This window comes from Bufo bufo, chromosome 2 (assembly GCF_905171765.1).
Source record: "Bufo bufo chromosome 2, aBufBuf1.1, whole genome shotgun sequence".
Taxonomy (NCBI): Eukaryota; Metazoa; Chordata; class Amphibia; order Anura; family Bufonidae; genus Bufo; species Bufo bufo.
The window spans coordinates 316304645-316329231 of NC_053390.1; positions in this window are offsets into that span (position 1 = coordinate 316304645).

The window sequence follows — 24587 nt, forward strand, 5'->3', positions numbered from 1 at the left end:
CCGTCCCGCACCATTCCGCATCTCCGAATTTGCGGACCCAATGAAGTGAATGGGTCCGCATCCGTGATGCGGAATGCCCACGGAACGACACCCGTGTATTGCGGATCCGCAAATGCGGTCCGCCATACGGCAACGGGGCGCACACGCCCATGGGAAAGAGGCCTAAGACAGTAGCACTGTATTGTCCGAGTGTGAGCTGCAGGGAAAAAGTCACCCTCCCTCCCTTTCACCCCTGCAGCTGACAGAAATGGATTTTTACCTTCATTTCTTCAATCCCCGTTGGCTCAGGTGTGGGAGGGCTCATGGCCTAACCAGATCAGGGGGCTTAGCGGAACCTGGGGGCGGGGTTTTTAAGTCTTTTGAGGGTGGACACATTGTGGCAGGGGGCGTGTCTGGGCTCCTTCCTGCAAGAGTGACGCCCCTCTGGGCACCTTACTGGCTCATTTGCATACCAAATAAACTGGATTTTTCAGAGGATAAAAACATCTATTGCTGTAACAAAGGCACATCTTGAAATAAGGTACTAAGTGCTATTAGGCCATGGCTTTACTGCAACAGCGATTATTTTGGTGACAGATTTCCTTAAAGCTCTCCTACAGCAGTGAAAATAAGAGGCTGGGTTGTTATGGAAACCTGGAGTAAAATTGTGTATGTGGAGACTGGAGGACCTGTGAGCTTCTATTGGCTGATAAGGGTCATGTGACCAAGCTTCTATTGGCTAATGGATTTTTTGGGAATATCTCAGGAATGGTACGTCCTAGAGAGCTGAGTCTAAAACCTTCCCGGACACCTGATGTACCTGTGTGCCAAATTTCGTGATTGTAAATGCGATGGTGCGAATTCCTTTAGCGGACATACACACACACACATACAGTCAGCTTTATATATTAGAGGATTAAACATGCCCTGGCCATACTACCATATATCTAATATGGTTGTATTACCAATACTGCTCTGTTTGCTCAATTTGCAAACCAGTCATGTTCTGGTTTGACATGGTTTGTTGTCTTCTTGACATCACGTCGATGGGTCACATACACCCCCCCCCCCCCCAAGCTGCACTGCCCGTCAATGTGAAGTCAGCATTGAGGGGCAGAGTCAGGGAGAGGCTGCCTCTGTGTATGTACACGCCCCACTCCTGTGTCCACGGTCCTGCACCGCCTTGCCCCGTCTCTATTGATGCCCCTTCACGGCCTCCTCCGCCTCCCTCCTCATCTCCTCATCCTTGACTTGTCCCCACTGTGTATTAGCATTCTGTAGGATGCCGCTCGGCTGAGTTATGTGTGTTTCTCAGCTTTCTCTGTGTCCATAGGATGCAGAGACAGCTGATTGTAATAATGAAGTAGGGAGCCATCTGCTCCCCGCTTCACCATTCATTTATGCAGCCGGCACTCCCCAGCAGCAGCACAAATGTACTGTCACACATCGCGCTTCTGCTGTGTAGTAAGAGGAGCGCACAGCTAATTCCCAACCGGCACCGCTCCTTCTACACAGCCCAGCAGCGCAATGTGTGACAGTACATTGTGCTGCTGCTGGGGAACTCCGGCTGCATAGGTGAATGGTGAAGCGGGGAGCAGATGGCTCCCTACTTCACTATTACAATCAGCTGTCTCTGCATACTATGGACACAGAGACAGCTGAGAGAGACATATAGCTTAGCCAAGCAGCATCCAACAGAGTGCTAATACACAATGGGGACAAGTCAAGGATGATGGGGGAGGTGGAGGAGGCAGTAAAGGGGCATCTTTGGAGACGGGGAAAGGCAGTGCAGGGCCTTGGACACAGGAGAGGGGCGTGCACATACACAAAGGCAGCCCCTCCCTAGCTGTGCCCCTCAATGCTGACATAACATTGACGGGCAATCCAACTCAGGAAGGGGGAAAAGCAAGTGACCAGTCCACATGATGTCAGCAAGACAACAAACCAAGTCACATGGCTGGTTTGTAAAGTGAGCGGACAGAGAAGAATAGGTAATACAACCATATTAGATATATTTTATGTAAGGGGTCGCTCTCTCTCAGGGGGTCGCAATCACAGACTTCTCCTCTGACAACTTGGTTCAAGTTCAAAAGGTGCTTTATTTTGGCACTTCAGCACCATCACACACATAAACATCGAAAATAAACACCTGCCCGTCTGGGCTCTACCTAATACAAGTGTTGTCTCTACCTCATCTATAGAGCGTCGTTCACACACGGGATTAGATCCGGCTTCCTCAGCCATATACGGTCCAGCAGCCTCCAGGCTGTCACCACACCAGCAACCTTGGGGTGGGGAGACAGTCGAGAAGTCCTGCCGACTCTGAACATGCGGCCCTCCTGGCTGAGACCATACAGAGCCTCTCAGGCTCCCCTCTTTCTCAGTCTGACACACAGAGGGTTGGTTTTATCCCTCCTTGATTGCAGCAGCAGGCCTCACCTGCAATCACCTCCAGCAAAAGACAATACATGTAGTGGAAGGGTGTGGACTGGCAGATCCCACTACCAAACCTACTCCCCAGTCCACATGAAATCTAGCCCAGAACAACATCTAGACAAAACTGTCTCAGCAAATTACACTTTTCTGAAACCACTGCAGCTTTCAGGATTTCAGTAGGGTTGAGCGAACCCGAACTGTAAAGTTCGGGTTCGTACTGAACTTTAGGATTTTTGGACCCCGGACCCGAACTCGAACATTTCAGTAAAAGTTTGGGTTCGGGTTCGGTGTTCGGCGCTTTCTTGGCGCTTTTTGAAAGGCTGCAGAGCAGCCAATCAACAAGCGGTTAGTAGCCTACTAATGGCATGGCTGTGATTGGCCAGTGTAGCATGTGACCCAGCCTCTATATAAGCTGGAGTCACGTAGCGCTGCAAGTAACTCTGTTGTGCTTACTGTAGGGAGAGGATGCTGCTGGTGATTTCAGGGAGAGAATAGGAGAGACTCTTTGCTCAAAATCTGAATCTAACTCAGCGATCTAAATACATTGTGTTTTGTGGGTGCAGGGCGCCATTTTTTTTATCCTGCCCTGAGCCCAGTGACCGAAAAAAAAAAATAACTTTAATAAGTCAGTTAGGTGGGCGGCGAAGGCGGCCATTTTATGCAATCTCAGTGCACCAGCACTGCATCTGAGCTTTTGGGACATTAAAAATCTAAATTTTTTGGGCAATTTACAACATCTGGTGCATTTGCACGCTTAGTCAGTGTGAAATTTAAGCTAGAAATACAGTCATCATTTTCTGTGGTTTCAAAAACACACTTTTTTGCCAAAAAACACTATTTTCCTGATCTGCAAGTGTTAAATTCAAGTTTAATATATACAGCTTTCATATTCTGTTACCAAAAAAACACTTTTTTGGCAATATACAACATCTGGATTAGTCAGTATGCAAATTTAAGCTAGAAATAGAGCCATCATTTTCCATGGTTTCAAAAAAACACTTTTTTGCCAAAAAACACTATTTTCCTGATCTGCAGGTGTTAAATTCAAGTTTAATATATACAGCTTTCATATTCTGTTACCAAAAAAACACTTTTTTGGCAATATACAACATCTGGATTAGACAGTGTGCAATTTAAGCTAGAAATACAGCCATCATTTTCTGGGGTTTTAAAAACACACTTTTTTGCCAAAAAACACAATTTTCCTGATCTGCAAGTGTTAAATTCAAGTTTAATATATACAGCTTTCTTATTCTGTTACCAAAAACACTTTTTTGGCAATATACAACATCTGGATTAGTCAGTGTGCAATTTAAGCTAGAAATACAGCCATCATTTTCTGTGGTTTTAAAAACAGACTTTTTTGCCAAAAACCACTATTTTCAGGCCTTGCAGCATCAGCACGTGTGAAATTACAGGCTTATATACTGCTGTCAAATTCCGTTATTAAACAAACAGCCGTTTGGGCAAAAAAAATTAAGTTGGCAGCCTATGATGCAGATGTCATTGTGAGAAACACCCTTTATACATTTGGGTTATATTCAGATATTTGAAATACCGCCATTTGGTGCACAAATCTTTAATTCAGGCCTCCTGTGGGTCAGGCCGTGTAAGATACACCCTTTAAATACAGGTGTTTGATTCAGGTATTTGAAATACAGCCATTTTGGGCAAACAAATCTTTAATTGAGACCTACTGTGGGTCAGGCCGTGTGAGATACACCCTTTAAATACAGGGGTTTTGTCACGGATGTAGTAGGGGAGAACAGCAAAAGACAACCAGAAGTAAGGGAAAAGAGACTAGGAATCACCGCTAGGGAAGGAAAAGGGTCACCACCTATAAAACCCTGCTCCTGGCCCTAACTCCTATCCGTATAGGCACCTCTCGATGGTGGAGATGCCCATACACAGGAACCTAGAAAACCCTGGTGGCCATCTGATGCCCTAATGGTAATGACAGGGCAGAGACATCCCGCTCCTTCCCTGGTGAAGAAACCAGCGTCTCGCTGAGGCCTAGTAAACAACAAAGGTGGGGGGCAATACAAAATACAACAATCTGAACACTTAACTTCTGAGGCTGATGGATGAACAGGACTTCAACTACAACCACACTCCAGCTCTTCCAAAAAGAAAATGATGCTATCCAGAGCAAGGAGTGATGGGTAAAGTCAGACTAAATAGGGGGAGGTAAAGGTCACATGATCCACACCTGAACAGGAGGTGTGGACATACAAACAACACACAGACAAAGTGAAACCAAAACCAAAAGAGGCTGTCAGATCACTAATGTGCAGATAATCTTTCAGACCTTCCAAAACCTGTCACCGTTGTGACAGGTTTAATTCAGGTATTTGAAATACAGCCATTTTGGGCAAAGAAATCTTTAATTGAGGCCTACTGTGGGTCAGGCCGTGTGAGATACACCCTTTACATACAGGGGTTTGATTCAGGTATTTGAAATACAGCCATTTTGGGCACAGAAATCTTTAATTGAGGCCTACTGTGGGTCAGGCCGTGTGAGATACACCCTTTACATACACTGGTTTGATTCAGGTATTTGAAATACAGCCATTTTGGGCAATCAAATCTTTAATTTAGGCCTACTGTGGGTCAGGCCGTGTGAGATACACCCTTTACATACAGGGGTTTGATTCAGGTACTTGAAATACAGCCATTTTGGGCAAACAAATCTTTAATTCAGGCCTACTGTGGGTCAGGCCATGTAAGAGACACCCTTTACATACAGGGGTTTGATTCAGGTATTTGAAATACTGCCATTTTGGGCAAACAAATCTTTAATTGAGGTCTACTGTGGGTTAGGCCTTGTGAGATACACCCTTTACATACAGGGGTTTGATTCAGGTATTTGAAATACAGCCATTTTGGGCAAAGAAATCTTTAATTGAGGCCTACTATGGGTCAGGCCATGTGAGATACACCCTGTATATACGGGGCTTATATTCTTTCATTAATAAAATACCCTTTTTGGGGCAAAATACACAATATTTCAGGCCTTGCAGCATCTTGATGTTTGAAATTCCTGGGTTATATACTGCTGCCATATAGAGTTATTAAACAAACACCCGTTTGGGCAAAAAAAAGTTTATTTGGCAGCCTTTGCTGCATATGTCATTGTGAGATACACCCTTTATACATTTGGGTTATATTCAGATATTTGAAATACCGCCATTTGGTGCACAAATCTTTAATTCAGGCCTACTGTGGGTCAAGCCGTGTGAGATACACCCTTTACATACAGGGGTTTGATTCAGGTATTTGAAATTGAGGTATTTGAAATACAGCCAGTTAAATAAAAGGAGTTCTAGTGCTGAGTGTGATTTTGTGGGACTGATTGCAGGTGGCTGAGTGTGGTTAGAAGTAGAGATCCTTGAAAGTTAAGTTTTTGCATTTTAGTACTGCCATTTAAAACTTCTTTTTTTTCTCTGCTGGGTGTTGCCATTTAAACCCATTTTTTTTCTCTGCTTGATTAAGGGGAGTGGCCTGGGCAACCAGGTGCTATAAATTGAACCACTAGACTCTCTAGAGCCTGCTCTTCCTGAGGCTTGCTCTACTAAGTGGGCTTCTTATTAAGTGGAGTTGAAAAAAAGGAGTTTAAGAAAAGGAGTTGGAAACTAATGTTGGTTATAATTTCCTTGTGTGTTGTTGGCTTAATTCTAGGTAGTCCTCCAACTACAGCAGACAGGGTCTAATTCTAAATCATATTTACTGTTTTACTTTTTTACTGTTGTAATCCCCATTTAGTATGTGTTGCACAATTGACAACGTAGTCCAGTGCACATCTTGCATGATGTATGCAGTCCTGGAACAGCCGTTCAAGGGTGTACAGTCGTGGCCAAAAGTTTTGAGAATGACACAAATATTAGTTTTCACAAAGTTTGCTGCTAAACTGCTTTTAGATCTTTGTTTCAGTTGTTTCTGTGATGTAGTGAAATATAATTCCACGCACTTCATACGTTTCAAAGGCTTTTATCGACAATTACAAAGAGTCAGTATTTGCAGTGTTGGCCCTTCTTTTTCAGGACCTCTGCAATTCGACTGGGCATGCTCTCAATCAACTTCTGGGCCAATTCCTGACTGATAGCAACCCATTCTTTCATAATCACTTCTTGGAGTTTGTCAGAATTTGTGGGTTTTTGTTTGTCCACCCGCCTCTTGAGGATTGACCACAAGTTCTCAATGGGATTAAGATCTGGGGAGTTTCCAGGCCATGGACCCAGAATGTCAACGTTTTGGTCCCCGAGCCACTTAGTTATCACTTTTGCCTTATGGCACGGTGCTCCATCGTGCTGGAAAATGCATTGTTCTTCACCAAACTGTTGTTGGATTGTTGGAAGAAGTTGCTGTTGGAGGGTGTTTTGGTACCATTCTTTATTCATGGATGTGTTTTTGGGCAAAATTGTGAGTGAGCCCACTCCCTTGGATGAGAAACAACCCCACACATGAATGGTCTCAGGATTCTTTACTGTTGGCATGACACAGGACTGATGGTAGCGCTCACCTTTTCTTCTCCGGACAAGCCTTTTTCCAGATGCCCCAAACAATCGGAAAGAGGCTTCATCGGAGAATATGACTTTGCCCCAGTCCTCAGCAGTCCATTCACCATACTTTCTGCAGAAGATCAATCTGTCCCTGATGTTTTTTTTGGAGAGAAGTGGCTTCTTTGCTGCCCTTCTTGACACCAGGCCATCTTCCAAAAGTCTTCGCCTCACTGTGCGTGCAGATGCGCTCACACCTGCCTGCTGCCATTCCAGAGCAAGCTCTGCACTGGTGGCACTCCGATCCTGCAGCTGAATCCTCTTTAGGAGACGATCCTGGCGCTTGCTGGACTTTCTTGGACGCCCTGAAGCCTTCTTAACAAGAACCTCTTTCCTTGAAGTTCTTGATGATCCTATAAATTGTTGATTGAGGTGCAATCTTAGTAGCCACAATATCCTTGCCTGGGAAGCCATTTTTATGCAATGCAATGATGGCTGCACGCATTTATTTGCAGGTCACCATGGTTAACAATGGAAGAACAATGATTTCAAGCATCACCCTCCTTTTAACATGTCAAGTCTGCCATTTTAACCCAATCAGCCTGACATAATGATCTCCAGCCTTGTGCTCGTCAACATTCTCACCTGAGTTAACAAGACGATTACTGAAATGATCTCAGCAGGTCCTTTAATGATAGCAATGAAATGCAGTGGAAAGTTTTTTTTGGGATTAAGTTAATTTTCATGGCAAAGAAGGACTATGCAATTCATCTGATCACTCTTCATAACATTCTGGAGTATATGCAAATTGCTATTATAAAAACTTAAGCAGCAACTTTTCCAATTTCCAATATTTATGTAATTCTCAAAACTTTTGGCCACGACTGTATATCTTTGTTCAAGATGTGAGCAAATTACCCGTTTGGAATCGCTAATCGAGTCTCTAAACGGGCAAGTTGCAACACTGAGAGGCATTGACAATTTGCAAAAGAGTTTGCTTCTCACCGAGCAAGCACTCTTTGGGGTAGATGAGGGGGAGGGTGACAGAGAGGAGGCTGAGGAAAGTGAGGTAGCTAGCTGGGTAATAGTTAGAAAGCGGGGTAGAGGGAAGAGTGCCAGGTAGGCTAGCCCTGATCTGACACACCCCAACAAGTTTGCACATTTGGCAGATGAGGGGGATGTCAGTCCAGGGACAGCACTGCTGCAGCCGGACACTTCCTCTGCCAGTCAGGGGAATGTCAGCTCCAGTAAGCAGGGAACCAGGAGAGCAGGGCAGGCCAGACAGGTGCTGGTAGTGGGAGACTCCATTATAAGGGGAACAGATAGGGAAATCTGTCACAAAGACCGTGATCGCCGAACAGTGTGCTGTCTTCCTGGCGCTAGAGTTTGACACATCACGGATCGGGTTGAAAGATTACTGGGAGGGGCTGGAGAAGATACAGCGGTCATGGTCTATATCGGAACCAATGACAAAGTTAGAGGTAGGTGGAGAGTCCTTAATAATGATTTGAGGGATTTAGGTCAAAAGCTTAGGGCAAGGACCTCAAAGGTAGTATTTTCCGAAATACTGCCTGTACCACACAAGAAAGGCAGTGGGAGATTAGTGAGATTAACAAGTGGCTCAAGAACTGGTGTAGGAAAGAAGGGTTTGGGTTCCTGGAGAACTGGGCTGACTTCTCTATCAGCTACAGGCTCTATCGTAGGGACGGGCTGCACCTCAATGGGGAAGGGGCAGCTGTGCTGGGGAGAAAGATGGCTAGAAGGTTGGAGGAGTGTTTAAACTAGGGACTGGGGGGGAGGGTAATTACAATATAGGAGGGGAAGATAGTGCAGATAGAGACCGGGGGCCATTTAGTGCGACTGGGTGAGGAATGGAAGGAGGGACTAGAACAGTTCAGAAGGAAAGGTGTAGGGTAAAAAATATACATAAACCTCTCAAATGTATGTATACTAATGCCAGAAGCCTGACTAATAAAACTGGGGAGCTGGAATTAGTGATGTGTGAGGAGAACTATGACATAGTGGGAATAACTGAGACATGGCTGGATGATAGCTATGACTGGGCAGTTAATGTACAAGGTTAAAGTCTGTTTAGAAAGGATCGTCGAAACCGGAGAGGGGGAGGGGTCTGCCTTTATGTAAAGTCTTGTCTAAAGCCCACACTCCGTGAAGATATAAGTGAGGGACATGAACATGTGGAGTCACTGTGGGTAGAGATACATGGAGCTAAAAACAACAATAAATTACTAATAGGAGTTTACTATAAACCACCTAATATACCAGACTCCACAGAAAATCTACTACTAAACGAGATAGACATGGCGGCAAATCATAATGAGGTGGTTATTATGGGGGACTTCAACTACCCAGATATAGACTGGGAAACTGAATCTTGTATATCTCATAAGGGAAACAGGTTCTTGGCAATAACCAAAGACAATTACCTCTCCCAACTGGTTCAGGACCCGACTAGAGGGACGGCCATACTGGACTTAGTATCAACCAATAGGCCTGACAGAACAACAGACGTGCAGGTTGGTGGACACCTGGGAAATAGTGACCATAAAGTAATAACCTTCCAATTATCATTCAAAAGAGCGTTTCTACAGGGAGGAACAAAAATACCAAACTTCAAAAAAGCTAAATTTAGCCAACTAAGAGAGGCCATAGGCCTAACTAACTGGGACAAAGTCCTCAGAAATAAAAATACAGCCACAAAATGGGATATCTTTAAAAACATCCTAAAATCTCATTGTGAGAGGTACATACCGTATGGGAATAAAAGGTTAAGGAACAAAAAGAAACCAATGTGGATAAATAGAACTGTAAAGAAAGCAATAAATGACAAAAAGAAAGCATATAAATCACTAAAACAGGAGGGTCGCACGGAAGCACTGAAAAACTATAAGGAAAAAAATAGAACATGTAAAAAACTAATAAAAGCGGCCAAACTAGAGACCGAGAGATTAATTGCCAAAGAGAGTAAAACTAACCCTAAAATTAGTCGCAGAGAGCGACGAGGAAAAGCAAAGCTATTAAATATTTTTTTCTCCAATGTATTCACTGAGGAAAATAAACTGTCAGATGACATGCAGAATGTAAAAATAAATTCGCCATTAAAAGTGTCCTGTCTGACCCAGGAAGAAGTACATCAGCGACTTAAAAAGATTAAAATAGACAAATCGCCAGGACCGGATGGCATACACCCCCGTATCCTAAGGGAATTAAGTAATGTCATAGCCAGACCCTTATTGCTGATATTTGCGGACTCTATACTAACAGGGAATGTCCCACAGGATTGGCGCATGGCAAGTGTGGTGCCAATATTCAAAAAGGGTCCAAAAACAGATCCTGGAAACTATAGGCCGGTAAGTTTAACATCTGTTATGGGTAAACTGTTTGAAGGTTTTCTGAGAGATGCTATCTTAGAGCATCTCAACGGAAATAAGCAAATAACGCCATATCAGCATGGCTTTGTGAGGGATCGGTCATGCCAAACTAATTTAATCAGTTTCTATGAGGAGGTAAGGTCTAGACTTGACAGCGGCGAATCAATGGATGTCGTATATCTGGACTTCTCCAAAGCATTTGACACTGTACCAGATAAAAGGTTAGTATATAAAATGAGAATGCTCGGACTGGGAGAAAACGTCTGTATGTGGGTAAGTAACTGGCTCAATGATAGAAAGCAGAGGGTGGTTATCAACGGTACACACTTAGATTGGGTCACTGTCACTAGTGGGGTACCTCAGAGGTCAGTATTGGGCCCTATTCTCTTCAATATATTTATAAATGATCTTGTAGAAGGCTTGCATAGTAAAGTATAAATTTTCGCAGATGACACTAAACTGTGTAAAGTAATTTACACTGAAGAGGACAGTATACTACTACAGAGGAATCTGGATAGATTGGAGGCTTGGGCAGATAAGTGGCAGATGAGGTTTAACACTGACAAATGTAAAGTTATGCACATGGGAAGGAATAATGCAAGTCACCCGTACATACTAAATGGTAAAACACTCGGTAACACTGACATGGAAAAGGATCTAGGAATTTTAATAAACAGCAAACTAAGCTGCAAAGACCAGTGTCAGGCAGCTGCTGCCAAGGCCAATAAGATAATGGGTTGCATCAGAAGGGGCATAGATGCCCGTGATAAGAACATAGTCCTACCACTTTACAAATCGCTAGTCAGACCACACATGGAGTACTGTGTACAGTTCTGGGCTCCTGTAAACAAGGCAGACATAGCAGGGCTGGAGAGGGTCCAGAGGAGGGCAACTAAAGTAATAACTGGAATGGGGCAACTACAGTACCCTGAAAGATTATCAAAATTAGGGTTATTCACTTTAGAAAAAAGATGACTGAGGGGAGATCTAATTAATATGTATAAATATATCAGGGGTCAGTACAGAGATCTATCCCATCATCTATTTATCCCCAGGACTGTGACTGTGATGAGGGGACATCCTCTGCGTCTGGAGGAAAGAAGGTTTGTACACAAACATAGAAAAGGATTCTTTACGGTAAGAGCAGTGAGACTATGGAACTCTCTGCCTGAGGAGGTGGTGACGGTGAGTATAATAAAGGAATTCAAGAGGGGCCTGGATGTATTTCTGGAGCGTAATAATATTACAGGCTATAGCTACTAGAGAGGGGTCGTTGATCCAGGGAGTTATTCTGATTGCCTGATTGGAGTTAGGAAGGAATTTTTTATTCCCCTAAAGTGGGAAAATTGGCTTCTACCTCACAGGGTTTTTTTTTTTGCCTTCCTCTGGATCAACTTGCAGGATAACAGGCCGAACTGGATGGACAAATGTCTTTTTTCGGCCTTATGCACTATGTTACTATGTTACTATGTTACTAATTGAGGCCTACTGTGGGTCAGGCCGTGTGAGATACACCCTTTACATACAGGGGTTTGATTCAGGTATTTGAAATACAGCCAATTTGGGCAATCAAATCTTTAATTCAGGCCTACTGTGAGTCAGGCTGTGTGAGATACACCCTGTATATACAGGCCTTATATTCTTTCATTAATAAAACACCCTTCTTGGGGCAAAATACACAATATTTCAGGCCTTGGAGCATCTTTACGTTTGAAATTCCTGGGTTATATACATGTCATTGTGAGATACACCCTTTATACATTTGGGTTATATTCAGATATTTGAAATACCTCCATTTAGTGCACAAATCTTTAATTCAGGCCTACTGTGGGTCAGGCCGCGTGAGATACACCCGTTAAATAAAGGGGTTTGATTTCGGTATTTGAAATAAAGCCCTTTTGGGCAAACAAATCTTTAATTGAGGCCTACTGTGGGTCAGGCCGTGTGAGATACACCCTTTACATACAGGGGTTTGATTCAGGTATTTAAAATACAGCCATTTTGGGCAAACAAATCTTTAATTGAGGCCTACTGTGGGTCAGGCTGTGTGAGATACACCCTTTACATACAGGGGTTTGATTCAGGTACTTGAAATACAGCCATTTTGGGCAAACAAATCTTTAATTCAGGCCTACTGTGGGTCAGGCCGTGTGAGATACACCCTTTAAATACAGGGGTTTGATTCAGGTATTTAAAATACAGCCATTTTGGGCAAATAAATCTTTAATTGAGGTCTACTGTGGGTCAGGCCTTGTGAGATACACCCTTTACATACAGGGGTTTGTTTCAGGTATTTGAAATACAGCCATTTTGGGCAAAGAAATCTTTAATTGAGGCCTACTATGGGTCAGGCCGTGTGAGATACACCTTGTATATACGGGGCTTATATTCTTTCATTAATAAAACACCCTTTTTGGGGAAAAATACACAATATTTAAGGCCTTGCAGCGTCTTGACGTTTGAAATTCCTGTGTTATATACTGCTGCCATATAGAGTTATTAAACAAACACCCATTTGGGCAAAAAAAAGTTTATTTGGCAGCCTTTGCTGCATATGTCATTGTGAGATACACCCTTTATACATTTGGGTTATATTCAGATATTTGAAATACCGCCATTTGGTGCAAAAATCTTTAATTCAGGCCTACTGTGGGTCAGCCCTTGTGAGATACACCTTTTACATACAGGGGTTTGATTAAGGTATTTGAAATACAGCCATTTTGGGCAAAGAAATCTTTAATTGAGGCCTACTGTGGGTCAGGCCATGTGAGATACACCCTGTATATACAGGGCTTATATTCTTTCATTAATAAAATACCCTTCTGTGTTAAAATACACAATATTTCAGGCCTTGCAGCATCTTGACGTTTGAAATTCCTGGGTTATTTACTGCTGCCATATAGACTTATTAAACAAACACCCGTTTGGGCAAAAAAAGTTTATTTGGCAGCCTTTGCTGCATATGTCATGGTGGGATACACCCTTTATACATTTGGGTTATATTCAGATATTTGAAATACCGCCATTTGGTGCACAAATCTTTAATTCAGGCCTACTGTGGGTCAGGCCGTGTGAGATACACCCTTTACATACAGAGGTTTGATTCAGGTATTTGAAATACAGACATTTTGGGCAAGCAAATCTTTAATTGAGGCCTACTGTGGGTCAGGCTTTGTGAGATACACCCTTTACATACAGGGGTTTGATTCAGGTATTTGAAATACAGCCATTTTGGGCAATCAAATCTTTAATTCAGGCCTACTGTGGGTCAGGCCGTGTGAGATACACCCTGTATATAGAGGCCTTATATTCTTTCATTAATTAAACACCCTTCTTGGGGCAAAATACACAATATTTCAGGCCTTGGAGCATCTTTACGTTTGAAATTCCTGGGTTATATACTGCTGCCATATAGAGTTATTAAACAAACACCGGTTTGGGCAAAAAAAGTTTGTTTGGCAGCCTTTTCTGCACATGTCATTGTGAGATACCCCTTTATACATTTGGGTTATATTCAGATATTTGAAAAACCGCCATTTAGTGCACAAATCTTTCATTCAGGCCTACTGTGGGTCAGGCCGTGTGAGATACACCCGTTAAATAAAGGGGTTTGATTTCGGTATTTGAAATAAAGCCCCTTTGGGCAAACAAATCTTTAATTGAGGCCTACTGTGTGTAAGGCCGTGTGATTCAGGAGTTTGATTCAGGTATTTGAAATACAGCCATTTTGGGCAAACAAATCTTTAATTGAGGCCTACTGTGGGTCAGGCCGTTTGAGATACACCCTTTACATATAGGGGTTTGATTCAGGTATTTAAAATACAGCCATTTTGGGAAAACAAATCTTTAATTGAGGCCTACTGTGGGTCAGGCCGTGTGAGATACACCCTTTACATATAAGGGTTTGATTCAGGTATTTAAAATACAGCCATTTTGGGCAAACAAATCTTTAATTGAGGCCTACTGTGGGTCAGGCCGTGTGAGATACACCCTTTAAATACAGGGGTTTGATTCAGGTATTTTAAATACAGCCATTTTGGGCAAACAAATCTTTAATTGAGGCCTACTGTGGGTAAGGCCGTGTGAGATACACCCTTTACCTGTGTGATGTAAAACACGGATGCAGCATGGGAGCGTCTGATGAAAGACGCTAGGCTCCACCCCCCCTCCCTTGCCGCTTGCTAGCTACACGGCCGGTCCGCCTGCTCCTGCACGAGGTGTTTGCGGGGGGACGCTGATGGAGCTTTAGACGTCGCCTGGCTGGTCCGGTCTCCCTACCTGTGTAGTAGATGTTCCCTGCCTCCTTTGGTCCGTTTCTATGCTGCCGTCTCGGTGTGCCGCCGGAGATATCGACACTACGGCTGAAGTGGATAATCCGGCGCTGACTTCTGCTGGTTTGATGGGTCCCAGGGATCTGCTGCGGATCTGCTGTATGTCGACTCTGTGGTCATGCCTGGGGTGGTGAGTCGCTTGTTTGGAGGAGCAGAGGAGATTTTTTGCCCTCCCCCCCTCTCTGGATGGTTTTTGGAGGGTCTGGACGGTTTTAACTGTTTCTTAAGTGCCTTTGAGGGGTGCTGCTGGAGTCGAGCGGCCCCCTATTGTGGAGTACACCACTCTGAAGACCGGTTGGATGCCCCCTATTCTATAAAAAATTCACAGATATTGATAAAGTGGGTAAAAGAAGAAGTGGAGGAGATGTGAGGAAGAGGGAGGAAAGGAGAGGAGAGAGGGTGGAAGAATAAAAGGAAAGATAAAAGGAGAAAAAGAGAGGGCTGGAAGTTGGAGTGTGGAGAGTTAAATTTGGAGGGTGTTATTCAAAATTTATTAAGCACGTCTAGGTGGGGATTGAGCGCCTTGTTGAGCGTCTTTTGTGGGAGGAAGAAAGTAACAAGTTAATAAGAGGGTAAGAAAGAAGGAAAAAAAAAAGGGGGGGAGATTAGATAACTAGACGGCTGTGGACTACGGAGTACAGCGATCGTTGTATTTATAATTATACCCCTATTGTAATTTGGATCTTGACCTTTGAATCTAACCCTCTGAAGAAAAAACCTTCCATACTACTATTTACAAGACTAACCCTTTATAACACCCCCAAACTCTCCCGGACTAACTAGGAATTAACTCGCTCGGAAGTAAATTAACCCTCTCAGTAAAGCTACAAAGGCTTGTACATGGTCTGTTGAAGTTGCGACCTTTCCTTCTCTCCCCACCTTGACTAAAACGGGGTCGGACTGCTGGACATTGATTGCTGCTTGGGAATTAATGTATATGACAACTCTGGACACTATGATAATGTTTATAGTTTGATTGCTGGACTTTTTTTTTTTTTTTTCCTTTTCTCCCCTTTGCCCTTCTAGTATTAAAACCCTGCCTTTCAAATAACCTACTTTCTCCCAGCTGTAGTATACGGGTGTGTTGAATTGGATGGGTGGTTATAGTAGGTTGTTGTATGTTATAGACTTAACTCTACACCTGTATTTATGAGAGAACGGTCGGGAAGGGTTGTGATTGTGCTTGAATAAGTGAGAGGAGGATAAGAGGGAGGGGGGAAGGGAAAGATAAGGAAAAAAGGTAGTGGAGGAGGTAGTGAGGAAGAGGAAAGGGGAGGAAGGAGTACTGGAAAGGGAAAGAAAGAGATAACAGTAAGTTTAAAAATGCCCCCTACAAAAAAGGAGGAACAACGTGGCACTACTGGTGGTAGTGGTAGGAGGTCAGTGACAGGACTAGAGACTGGGCCGAAACAACAGGGCTTAAGTAAATTTCTGGTTCCAAACTCCCCAGGTTCTAGCCCCCTACAGAAAGAAAAAAATATAGAGGTAGAGTTCCATGTTCTGACCCAGGAGAATGGATCCTCGGGTGGAGTAGGTGAGCGGGGATGTCACGAGTTGTAGGTCCCAGGAGAGACCACCGCGTCGTCAAGCAATAAACAAACGGAAATCCGGTATAGACACATAAGAGTTTATTGCACAACAAAAACCAGGGAAGGCAGCACAGACAAAACATGAGCTCTATGTACCGTCAGCACAGTGGGAGAAAACCTCCACTGCGCCACTGTCTAGTAATACTCCAGAGGGGCGTGACTAAGCAACTCCTGGTATTCACTAGGGCCCCCGATGGTAGGGTTAGACTTTGCAGCAGGAAGTTGCCAGGGTCCACTCTGGAGTGTGAACTAGACAGTGACAGCAGGAACGAATGGACAACAGGTACCAGAAGGTACCGACGGCACATAGGCATACATAACAGACAGGCAAATACAAACAGGGCAACTTATAACACAAGCAGGAGTACATAGCAAGGAAACAGGAGTGACAAGGAGCAGAGAAGGACTTGCTCCACCAGTGGTATACTGCGTGGCCTTGCGCATAGCACTCTGCAGCTAGGCGCGCTGCAGCAAGGGCTTGCTGAACCGAGACATAAGAATACACACAAGGTAACTAAAAATACAAGCAGGAGTTCACGCAAGGGAGCAGGAGTGACAATGAGCAGAGAAGGACTTGCTCCACCAGTGGTATACTGCGTGGCCTTGCGCATAGCACTCTGCAGCTAGGCGCTTGCTGAACCGAGACATATGAATACACACAAAGTAACTAAAACATAACTGGCAGAACAGATAACAGAAAGACAGGAAAGAGGACGTCAAAGAGGACAGGAATGAACAAGTAGGGAAACCCACAGAGCACAGACAGACAGACACGGATCGCATGGGTCAGCAGCATGGGAGAGAGAGTACAAACCAGGAGCAGGACAAGACAACACACACCAGGAGAGCAGACACAGAACTGAGGAAACCTCAGCCTTATATACAGGTTCCATGGGTGCAGCAGAGAAGCCACACCCATGGAGCAGACAGAGGATTAACTCCTAATAGGCACACAGAGGAGTTAACCCATAAGGAATCAAAAAACACACAGGAACAAAACTTCAGCGAGGAGCGCCGAACGAGCAAGGACGGAAGGTCACAGCCAGAGATAGTGGCTGTGACAGGGGATCCACTGTAGTATTTACAAAGATAGACGTAAAAATGATGAAGGACATATTTTGCACTCTCGAGGATGGAGAATGTAGTGGGGAATATAGTGATACAGATCGGGGCAGTGCAAACCGATGTCAGTGTAATACGGGATGAGATGGAGAAAATAAGGCAGCGATTGCACGAGATGGAAAAAAGGATTCCTGCTCTGGAGCTCTCTGTTCAGAACCTAGAGAAGCAGGTCGTATCTTTAAAACAGATGAATAGCAAGATGGAACAAAAAGTAACAAATCAAGAAGATAGAACGAGAAGAATGAATATAAGATGTGTAGGGATCCCAGAATGGGCAGAAGGGGATAATTGTACCGAATTTATGGAGAGATGGATAAAGGAGAATTGTAGAGAGGGCACCCTTTCCCCTCTGTTCGCTATTGAGAGAGCACATAGGGTCCCCACAAAAAAAGGGCTACCAGGGGGATATCCCAGACATATGTTGTTTAAATGCTTACTTGCTAAGGATCGTGATACAATATTGTCTGATGCCCGAACTTACGAAAAATATCAGATACATGGCGAAAAGATAAGACTCTTCCCGGATTACTCAGCTGATACTAATGCACGTAGAAAAGAGTTTATAAGTGTTAAAAAGAGATTAAGGGAGGCAGGCTTGAAGTATAGTTTACTTTTTCCGGCAAAATTAAGGGTGGAACATAAAGGAAGGGTTGAATTCTTTCAGACGCCACTGGAGGTCAGCGAATGGGCGGATGGGTTGGGTCTCTGAGGGTGAGGTGTGAGGGGGGGATAAGGAGCAATATGCAAAGTAATGGAGTCGCCCCGACTGTTAAGAAAGCAGAGAGGGGGGCTATTCAGGGGAGGGGGAGGTAATTTGGAGAAGAGGGAGAGAGGGGACGGGATTTATTTTTTCCCTTTTTTTTTTTTTTGTTTCTTCCCTCTCTGCTAGATGGTTAGGATTCTTTCATTGAACGGGAGAGGTTTAAGAGAGAGAGAGTAAAGAGATATGCTATCCTTGAGTGGATGAAGAGGTTCTTGCCAGCCATCGTTTGCCTCCAAGAGACACACCTAGATAAAGAATCTTTAAGGTGGTTAGAGAAGAGATGGATAGTGGAAGGGTACCATTCGGTATACACTACTTATTCAAGAGGGGTCTCAATTCTGATACATGATAAGATCAAATTTGAGTGTGTTGCATATGAGGCTGACGACTGTGGTAGGTACCTCTTTTTGCAATGTAATATAGAAGGGGTTAAAATAGTAATTGCAAATATATATATTCCACCACCATATAAGCCAGATGTTTTGTATGAATTACATAGATTTATGTTGAACAGACAAGAATGTATAATGATAGAGATAGGAGACTATAATGCTGTAAAGGACCCACTCAAGGATAGAATGTCTAGCAGAGGGGGAAGAATACAAAATGTAGATTTGTTTAAATTGGTCTTGGAATTTGATTGGATAGATGTTTGGCGCTATCAGAACCCGGAAGAAACCATGTATTCTTGCTATTCTAAATCTCACCAAACATGGTCAAGAATAGATATGGTCTTGGGAAATAAAAATCTAATGTCTCAAAACAGGATTAAGATAAAGTATTTACCCATGGCTCTATCTGATCATAGTGCAGTGGTAATGGAACTGGATTTGAATAGAAAGAACAATCTCCCATTGTTCAAGTTTAACGCTCATTGGTTATCATTGATTTCAGATAAAGAGAGTATAATGGAGGAACAAAATTTTTTTTTTCCAGGAGAACAATAATTCCGCTAACAGATTGATAGTCTGGGATACCGCAAAGGCATACTTGAGAGGACTCTTGTTTAAAAAGGTGAACTACTGGAAAAAAAAGTAATAAGGAAAGAGGTAATGCACTGGAAAAGAAATTAGAAGAAGTAAGAATAGCATGTATAATGAATCCCACCGAACATAATAGGAAGGAATGGGAGGAGGAACAGGAAAAGTTAAAAATACATCAGCTAGGGAAAAGTAGGAAAGAATTGTTCTTCCAAGGGTTTCGGTTAGCTTCAGAGGGAGAAAAAGTTGGTAAAATTCTGGCAAGTATTGTAAAAAATCAAAGAGGGAAATCTTGGATAGGGGCAATCAGAGATAATAGGGATGAAAGAATTAGTTCACCGGAAGGAGTTAAAAAAGTTTTTATGGATTATTTCCGGGAACTTTACAAATCTAGGGTACAATATTCAAAAACAGAGTTTGACTCATATTTAGACCAGATTGTCTGGAGAAAGATATCCCAGGCCCAAAAGGAATACTTGGATAAAGAAATATCAACTTCAGAAATTAACGAGGTTCTGGGTAAGGTGAATCCCGCAAAAACACCAGGGTGTGACGGACTCCCCTTTGAAATATATAAGACCTTTGCCCAGGTGTTAACACCTGAATTAAAAATAACATTGGATGAGGCACAAAAAATAGGGGATTTACCAGACTCCATTAAAGAGGCAATTATTACATTAATTCCAAAAAAGGGCATAGAACAATTAGACCCCGGGTCATATAGACCAATATCCTTGTTAAACATGGATGTTAAAATTCTGGCAAAAGTCCTGGCAGGGAGGCTCTCTAAGGTGATTAAAGGTATAATCCATGAAGATCAGACTGGCTTTATACCCGGCAGAACTATATATTTAAATATAAGAAGGTTGTACCTTAATATTGAGGCTAATAGAACAGAAACTGGTGAGAAAGCTATACTCTCATTGGATGCTCAAAAGGCATTTAATTGTATTGAATGGGAGTATTTATGGGCAGTTTTACAAAGGGTCGGCATAGGGGAGGGATTTATAAGATGGATTCAGCTTATATATTCCAACCCGAGGGCTAGGGTGATGGTGGATGGGAGCCTGTCCCTGCCTCTTGCCCTTTATCGGGGCACTAGGCAGGAATGCCCTCTCTCCCCATTACTATTTGCTATAGCGAGTATAATAAGAAATGATAGGGAGTTTAAAGGGTTTCAATATGCGGAAGGAGACGAAAAATAATTAATGTATGCCGACGATATTTTACTATTTATGCACAATACTGGGGATCAGTTTAGTAGAGTAATAGATAAAATAGATAAGTTTAGTTCTTTTTCTGGTTTAAATATTAATTGGGGGAAATCCCATATGATGCTACTGGGAGACGGGCAATCACAGAGGGACTCAAGGGTGCATGTGCTTGAGAAACACGAGAGTTTCAAATATTTAGGTATACAAATTTCCGTCAATATAGAAGAATATGAAAAATTAAATGTACTTCCCGTAATAAAAGAACTTAGAACTAAAATACATATTTGGAAAAGATTACCACTCTTAATTCAAGGTCGGGTAAACCTAATAAAAATGATTTTTCTTCCAAAAATACTTTATGTTTTACAAAATGCCCCAATAAGACTGCCGCAGAAGATTTTTAGATTATTGGATCGCCTAATGGGGGACTTTATTTGGAAAGGTGCTATCCCTAGGATAAAAAAAGAAGTGCTTCAGCTCCCAGTAAGAGAGGGTGGTTTGGCGGTCCCTAATTGGTTTCTATATTATTTAATAACACAATATAGTCAGATAAGAGGTAGTTTGAACGGTTTACTGGGAAGACAGGAATTAAATAAAATGGGTTGGAGAGGGGAATGGAATCACCTAGAGGTATTGGAATCTGGTACACTAGGGAAAAATATTATAGGAAATAGAATATTAAATTCACTGGACTACATATGGGTGCAGATTAAAAAAATATTGGAGATTAAAGGTTTTTTGCAATATACACTTATTTGGAAAAAAATTCATTTAAAGGAATTGCAAACGATTAGGAGTTACATCGACTGGGAAAAAAAGGGGATGAAATATCTAGGTCAAGTATTTGAAGAAGATAAGCTGAAGGACTTTAATACACTCGCTAGGGAGTTTGGGATCCCCAAAAGGATATTTATAAATACCTCCAGCTTAGGAATGCTCTGAGAACAGTGGTACATGTAGATAAATATAGAAAGGAACAATCAGATAGAATATATAAATTCACTAATGGAGGAGAAAAAAGAGGAATAACGCCAAAAAGATATGGGATATTGATGGAGGGAAAGAAAGAACGGATTACAATACTTGCTAGAAAAAAATGGGAAAAAGAACTTCCGTTTTTCTTTACGGAAGAGAAATGGAAAGATGCTCTCAGAAGTTATGCTATGGTGTCGGATAGGGGTTCACAAAAAATATCACAGTTTTTTATAGTACATAGATTACATCGATCTCCTATGATACAAAAAAAAAATGGGTGTGAGAACCTCAGATAAGTGCCCAAAATGTAGGGGAGAGAATGCAGATCTTATACACTGTTTTGGGAGATGCCCCAGACTTTTTAGATATTGGAAAGAGATAGCAGAGATTGTACTACAGGGTGGGCCATTTATATGGATACACCTTAATAAAATGGGAATGGTTGGTGATATTAACTTCCTGTTTGTGGCACATTAGTATATGTGAGGGGGGAAACTTTTCAAGATGGGTGGTGACCATGGTGGCCATTTTGAAGTCGGCCATTTTGAATCCAACTTTTGTTTTTTCAATAGGAAGAGGGTCATTTGACACATCAATTATTGGGAATTTCACAAGAAAAACAATGGTGTGCTTGGTTTTAACGTAACTTTATTCTTTCATGAGTTATTTACAAGTTTCTGACCACTTACAAAATGTGTTCAATGTGCTGCCCATTGTGTTGGATTGTCAATGCAACCCTTTTCTCACACTCTTCACACACTGATAGCAACACCGCAGGAGAAATGCTAGCACAGGCTTCCAGTATCCGTAGTTTCAGGTGCTGCACATCTCGTATCATCTGAAGGCAATCGTCTATGCTGTGAAGATACGAGATGTGCAGCACCTGAAACTACGGAAAATGGAAGCCTGTGCTAGCATTTCTCCTGTGGTGCTGCTATCAGTGTGTGAAGAGTGGGAGAAGAGGGTTGCATTGACAATCCAACACAATGGGCAGCACATTGAACACATTTTATATGGTCATAAACTTGTAAATAACTCATGAAAGAATAAAGTTACATTAAAACCAAGCACATCATTGTTTTTCTTGTGAAATTCCCAATAAGTTTGATGTGTCACATGACCCTCTTCCTATTGAAAAAACAAAAGTTGGATTCAAAATGGCCGACTTCAAAATGGCCACCATGGTCACCACCCATCTTGAAAAGTTTCCCCCCTCACATATACTAATGTGCCACAAACAGGAAGTTAATATCACCAACCATTCCCATTTTATTAAGGTGTATCCATATAAATGGCCCACCCTGTAGTATTCTTGGATGTTCAGGTTCTTGAAGATCCAGAAGTTTGCATATCGGGAGCAACTGAACATCTGAAATTAAAGAAAGAAGTACGATTGGTTCTGGGTAAAGTACTATTTCAAGCTAGACTCCTTATACTTAGGAAATGGGTAAAGGAAGACCCGCCTACAGTGGCGAGAAGCAGTCGTTAACCTTATTAAAATTCAACGGGTGACTGAGAGCTATACTAAAAATTCTGAAGAAATGGATGAGATATGGAAAAAATGGCCATAATAGGTCTGGAACTTTTTTAATTTATTTTTTGCCCAGTTCCTCCCTCTAAGGGGTGGTGAATGGGTATTCGGGTGATAAGGAATAAGGATAATATTTACTAAAGTTGTAATACAGATTTTTGTATTGTAGTATTGATGTGATTTGTGTATACGTTTTCAAAAAGAAAAGAATAAAGATTAAAAAAAAAAAAAAAGATATACACCCTTTACATACAGGGGTTTGTTTCAGGTATTTGAAATACAGCCATTTTGGGCAAACAAATCTTTAATTCAGGCCTACTGTGGGTCCGGCCGTGTGAGATACAGCCTTTAAATACAGGGGTTTGATTCAGGTATTTGAAATACTGCCATTTTGGGCAAACAAATCTTTAATTGAGGCCTACTGTGGGTCAGGCCGTGTGGGATGCACCCTTTACATACAGGGGTTTGATTCAGGTATTTGAAATACAGCCATTTTGGGCAAAGAAATCTTTAATTGAGGCCTACTATGGGTCAGGCCGTGTGAGATACACCCTGTATATACGGGGCTTATATTCTTTCATTAATAAAACACCCTTTTTGGGGCAAAATACACAATATTTCAGGCCTTGCAGCATCTTGACGTTTGAAATTCCTGGGTTATATACTGCTGCCATATAGAGTTATTAAACAAACACCCGTTTGGGCAAAAAAAGTTTATTTGGCAGCCTTTTCTGCATATGTCATTGTGAGATACACCCTTTATACATTTAAGTTATATTCAGATATTTGAAATACAGCCATTTGGTGCACAAATCTTTAATTCAGGCCTACTGTGGGTCAGGCCGTGTGATATACACCCTTTACATACAGGAGTTTGATTCAGGTATTTGAAATACAGCCATTTTGGGCAAAGAAATCTTTAATTGAGGCCTACTGTGGATCAGGCCGTGTGAGATACACCCTTTACATACAGGGGTTTGATTCAGGTATTTGAAATACAGCCATTTTGGGCAAACAAATCTTTAATTGAGGCCTACTGTGGGTCAGGCCGTGTAAAATACACCCTTTACATACTGTCGTTATATTCTACTATTAATTAAACACCCATTTAGGGCAAGATCCTAAATTCGAGAAATATGAGGAGAGCGTCAAATAAGGGACTTGGCCCAGGCCGTGGTGCTGCTGGTGGAGCTCCGGTTGCAGGGAGAGGACGTGGTTGATCTGTGCCAGCTACACGCACAAGTGAAAACCCTTCCTCAGGTGCGAGTAGGCAACAGAACCTGCAGCGGTATTTGGTCGGGCCTAATGCGGCTCTACAAATGGTGAGGCCTGAACAAGTACAGGCGATACTAGATTGGGTTGCTGACAGTGGATCCAGTTCCTTCACATTGTCTCCCACCCAGTCTCCTGCTGAAAGACCACAATTGGCACCTGCAGCTGATGTCAATCAGTCTTTCACCTCACCACCTTGCAAATCAGCCAAGCAGTCTGAGCCCCAAGTCATGCAGCAGTCTCTTCTGCTTTTTGATGACTCTGTTAGCAGGATTTCCCAGGGCCATCCACCTAGCCCTGCCCCAGAAGGGGAAGAGATTGAGTGCACCGATGCCCAACCACTTATCTTTCAAAATGAATACATGGGAGGACCATCGCAGCACGTCTCGGATGATGACGAAACACAGGTGCCAACTGCTGGGGCTTTCGAAAGTGTGCAGACCGACAATGAAGGCAGGGGTGAAGACTGGGTGGAAGATGATGTGGAGGACGATGAGGTCCTCGACCCCA